This window comes from Rutilus rutilus (genome assembly GCF_951802725.1).
Source record: "Rutilus rutilus genome assembly, chromosome: 3".
In the NCBI taxonomy this organism is placed as follows: Eukaryota; Metazoa; Chordata; class Actinopteri; order Cypriniformes; family Leuciscidae; genus Rutilus; species Rutilus rutilus.
Genome location: NC_140211.1, coordinates 33,241,375 through 33,247,374, shown reverse-complemented (window position 1 = coordinate 33,247,374; position 6,000 = coordinate 33,241,375).

Here is a 6,000-nt window from a genome sequence, read left to right as displayed (position 1 = left end):
TGTGTGCATGCAAATGTGTGTGTGCATATGCGTACATGTTCGCATGTGTTTGCAAGTGTGTACAAAGCATTTCCGGTACCTTGGGGGTACATCAGGGAGGCAGATTTGACACCACTGCTTTGTTGTGGGGCATTGGGAGGATGGCGAGACGGCGGGGGTAAGTGAAAGTGACAGCAAACAATTTATTTTGTTACATCTTAATTGTCACCTGATGCGCTTACAATCTGGAGCCCTGTCAAAAAAAAAAAAAAAAGCTCATACCCCACTCATCTGTGCAAGGGAGGGGGACGTCGAGCTGTTGAAGATGAAATAGCAAACTCCTACTAGCACTTACAATAAAACAATTGCAACCTTCTCACCTAACACAATCAGTCAATGTTGTCTATTACTCAAAATAGTTTTGTTTTTATAAAAGAATGTTTCACTTTAAAAAAATTATAGGGACTAAATTCATGAAATATTTCTGTCTATCTTCTGTTTCTTTGGATAAATATACCATGGACATTTCTTTAAAATTCTGAGACTGATCCCAAAAATGCTGCTGTAAAAATAGCAAGTAAATTGTTCTCTTCCTAAGATACCTTTCTCTACTCATCACATTTCATTTCTTTGCCAAAATGATTAAGCATGCCAAAATCATTTAATGTGGAACGCTTGATAAAAATCACTGCTGTTCTGCGTAACAAATAAGCATTGCTATTATGGTAAAATTGACAATTATGTTTTATTTTGAGAGGCATACGCAATTCATTTATCACTGTCAGTCCTAATTTTGTCCATGCAAATATTAAACAGAAAATCCTAAAGAGATATTTTATAGGGTAAATATCCTACAAGCGGAAGAAAATCACTCACTGGTTAGCATACTGACTTTTACAGTTAACTGCTGTAAAGATTTCCAAATCAATTATAAGACATCAAGACTGTAGCAGCTGGTTTCTATGTTGAACATCTAAAATCTTTCAACTACTGCAAATGGATAGAAATTATACTTTCCCTTTAAAATACGCTACACATCTACTACAACCCTTAGCTTCATCTAAAAAGCTAATGCAGCAACATGCAATGCAAATAGACAAGACTGGACAGCTAGCTTAGACTTCAAATGATAAATCTCCAACTCTGGGGGTCGAACAGGAATGTGATGCAAGATGTAGCAATGCAGTCCATATACAACTTTGAGTACATGTTGGCTAGAATCAATCCCCTCAATGATCCATTGATTAAGCAGTACACAGTTGCATCAGATCTCACTGCGTTTGTACAGCACAACCCTCTGTCCTGTCGTTCTCAATCAACAGGGCAGAGGGTTAAAGCTCCCTCTTGCAACACACAGAACCATTTGAGCTGATTCTTACCCTTTTTTACCCAAACAAACACACAAACGGTCTTTAGCATCCTAAACATATCTGAGTACCCCACCAGATTCTCAAATCGCCTTCCGGTGTTTTATACAGTATAAGGAGAACGGTGTAGGTGTGAGATTTGCCCCTGACCCCTCCCACTCCCACCCATCTCCACCCCACTCATATTTCTGGCTATGATTTATGGGCTGATCCTGGCCAGTGGGGAGTTGACAGTTGCTTTCATTTTCTTCTATATATTTTTCCCTCTCCGCCAAGGTCATAGGGGAGTAGGGCCTCTCCAAGTTTTCTCCCTGTGCTCGTCCTCCATCACCCCTCCCCTTCCTCTGCTCCTCTGATGGTCCCATGAATCATCTCGTCTTCCCATCGAACCTACTGACGCCTCCCTCGCGACGCAACCGCTCCGACTTCCGACATCCCTCTTCATTCCCACTAACAATTTGGTAATGAAATATTGATTTTTAGTTAGATTTAAATGGATGTTATTACGTTTGCATTGATAAATGGCCCCCTCGTCCAGCCATGGAAGCACCTCAGTCAAAAGTGGGGTCCGGATACACCTGGAGGTGTGTTGACCGGGGCGGCTAATTTACGTCCAAATAAACTACATGTGGTTTTGCCAATCCTGATATACCAATGCAGAATAAACCCATCACCTATCACACATTCTAGTATACAAGATACACAACAGGGAAAACATCTTACGTGCTTGTTTTCTAGATGGGAACAACTGGTCAAAGGGATGGAAACCATAAGAAAGTTAACAATTCCAGTCCCTATTAATGCTTCTGGTTCATTAGCAGTTCCATTAACGATTTATTTCGAAGAAAGAAATTTGAAGAGAGATTTTAGAAAAAAAGAAATGGAATTAATTTGCCAAATCATGAAATACTGTCAATAATAATGATTATTATAATAATAAACAAAACAATTCTTGACTAGATAAATTACTTTTCACAGGTGACAAACACGATCTACTAACTATAACAAATAAAAAAAACTAAAATAAAAAATGGTAACATTTCAGTCTTTTTTTTTTTTATAAAATGCACACTGTAGGCTTATAAGAGTAATTTAATCAGGAATCGGACTAGATGCTTGCGCGGTATGTGTGTGATTCACTAAAAATGCTTCATAACAGTCATTCATAGGAATGAGGCTAAACTGGTCAGGCTGTATTTGATTAAATTAAAAGAACAGGCTCACAAGAGTAATTTAATTAGGAATTGCTCTATACAGTACCTGTTGCTGTATATTTCACACTGTAGATTGAGTAGCAGTGTTGTATATGACCTGAATCACTGTTCTTATGGTGCAAATGACAGTTTACAATACTTATAGGCCTACGGATACATCAGTAATTTCCCAGTGACCAAATGAAGGGGAAGATGATGCAGGATGATACTGTGTACAGGTGGAGCAAGGTTCAGGGCACTTGGAGGAAATTCCATGATAGGGGGAGTTTTCTCTTTACAGGACAGCTGTTTATTTTTGCTTCACCTGTGCATTTAAATGTAACTGACAGAGAGTCATGCTTTAAGTAAGAAAGTGACATTTCCTCCACAAGGCCTGCTTTTACAGGCAGCTCCTGTTTTCATTGTTTTTACATGGTAATTGCTCTGTGTATTTACTCTCCGGGGGATTTAAACACATGCCTTCATACTCTCAGCCTTTCAGTCACAGCTCCATCTCTCTCTCTCTCTCAGTTTCTCTCTCAGTTCTTTTTCTTCTTCTTTTTTTATTTCGCTGTGCCTTTCCAAACCACATAGGGCAACAGTAGATTCCTTCAGCTAACCGAACAGGACGCCTGCTGGTCGAAGAGAGAGAGAGAGAGAGAGAGAGAGAGAGAGAGAGAGAGAGGGAGAAAAAAAAATAAGACAATATAAGTGTGGTATTAAAAAGGCAGCTTTGACACAAGATGGACACCCTGAGGTGGGGGGCTATGGATGGGACCCCAGGGTGCATATGAGGTGTCCTTTCCGGGGAAGGGTATTTACATTTTTCTCCAGCGTCCCAGTGACAGGGACACAATTTCCTGTCCCGCCTGGCATGGTTTGACGTGAGCCTGGACTGAAATGTAATCTTGTGCTGAGACGCGGTTCTTCCCAAGAGTATAAACCTTGGACTTCGGTTCAGTAATCCCCCTTTTTTGAACCCACTTCCATTTTGCCTGTAAAGAGCTACCAACTAAGGATGTGACGCATAATTCTGATGGCTTATCATTCATCCGATTTTTGTTGTTGTTGTCTTTTCTTTCCCTGTGCATTAGGAAACACCCAAATGTAAAAACAGATTGAGATAGTTAATAAAGAAATGTTTTGTGTGTGTGTGTGTGGGGGCGGTGTCAATAATCCAAGTATAAGAACAAGTGTATGTGTGTATGTGTGTGTGTGTGTGTGTGTGTGTGTACTAGAGGTCACAGAGATTTCTCGGGAGACCATAGCCCGGTAGAGGACGTGGGTTGTTCTGTCACTGTGATTAATGCATGGACACACACACACACACACACACACACACACACACACACACACGATCTACCGATAAGTCTCAGAAACTGGCACATGTGGGTTTGACATGTTCATGACCATGTTCAGCCCAAGTGAGCATGCATGACCTGTGAGTGACACTCCACATAAACATGCTAACATACATACAACGGGCTCTGAGCTGTGCCCATACATCCCAACTGCTTGATTTACAGATAATGAAAGAAATATGTCTTGGAATAAGCCTCCAACAGAACCACATTTTGTTTAAAACACCCTACTTTCCTTAATTTCTGCATTTAGAAAACAGTATCGTGCTCCTCATTACAGAAAGCATTGGCAACTAAAACCTCATTTTCATTGAAATTAAAAATTCAGAGCCAGATGCAGTAAATGTTGGTTACATACACCCAATCCTTTCCCATCCCCCTGAGCCCTGCAACCTTTCTCTTTTTGCCAAGGTGGACGGAGGACCATATCAAATCCTCATCCAGCTGCTTCAGAGAGAGCAGTACTTGTCTCTTGCTGCATGTAGATAACCCATGTTATTAGCTACCCAATAGCCAATCAATAAAGCACTTCCATGGCCATGGAGATGAACTAAGTCTGAGAGCTGATAAACATCTCTCTCATGCTGTCGCTGTAATTGGTAGCCTCTCAATCCTGGCTTGTTTGACAAGGACTTTGCATATTGAAATACAGCCAGCAAGGTTCTGTCGCTATCAGAATTACTGCTGATCACAAAGACATCTTGGTTTAAGTGCTGATGCAAAGCACTCTTGGATGGTGCTGTGAAAGAATGAAACATCTCAACACTTGTTTCAGTCACGCCCGGAAACATACAATAGGTATTTCTCCCCCAAATTAATAATAAAAAAAGAAGATTGACATTTGAATGACAATAAATTAAGCCTAATGGCTACAGTGTAAAATGCAAACACATGAACTTGGTTATAATGGTTATAAGTGGACAAGTATAAGGCATCTTAAAATGAATCATCAAAAACACTCTTACATGGAAATGTCCCTCTGAAACATCACTTTAGTAACAAATTTACTAAACATTTACATTTTAACCAAGAATAAACTTTAAAATGTTGGAAGGCCAATCGAAGAGGAAGAGGTGCAGGATCTGCCCAGCTGCCAAAGACAGACAAGTCAGCAGTTGGTGTTCCCAGTGCACCAGGCCTGTGTGCAAGGAGCACAAATGTGTAGTTGTCATTTGTGAGGCATGTAAGCACTGAGATGGCAATTTAAGATGGCGCAGTACCCGTGTGATTTTCTTTTGTCAGTTTTATTTTCTTTTATTCGGTCACATTCACCAAAATTCACTACAGTTGCACTACAGATACACTACAGTTCAATTTCAGTGTCATCAGTGATATGTGTATGTTGTGTGACAAAGTGGCAAATAAACATATTTCAAGGATTAAATGCATTGGTCTAAATGCTAAAATGATTATTTTAACAAAATGTTGTATTTATTCTTTTGTTTTATCATGCTTGCATGTGTGTAAACTTGATGTAGTAACACAAAACCTAGGACAAATTAAAATAATAATTTGTGGTAATTGAAAACAAGATATTTTGAATATTCATGGATCAAGGAATTTATAGATCATGGAATATTAAATGCTGAAATAATAAAAATAATAATAATAATAATTTTTTTTAAACGCCCAGCCATGCAGAAATAACATGAACATGAATATGGTTAATTTTAGACCCATGTTGTGCATTAGAAGGGGTTAACATAGCTTGTACATCAAAGGGTTAAATTAAAGTTGTACATATAAAAAAAAAAAAAAAAAAAAAAAAAAAAAATATATATATATATATATATATATATATATATATATATATTATTATGTGGTGCGAGTCACCACAATCTATGTTTTCACAGTAATGAGACCCACTAAATGCTAAACAGTTTTACTAAATGTCGTAGAGAATTCTCACGCTCAATGGCTGCCACTTCTGCAGATATGCTAGCATAGTGTTGTTTGGTGATTCGCAGAGCAAAACTAGACAATGAAAGGCACCAAAGAAGAAGAAAAGTTATGAAGCCCGAAGATGGGGGTGGGGGGTAGGGATAATTGTGAACATCAATATGGCATACACAAAGTGAAAAGATTTGATGGTAGTAGTGA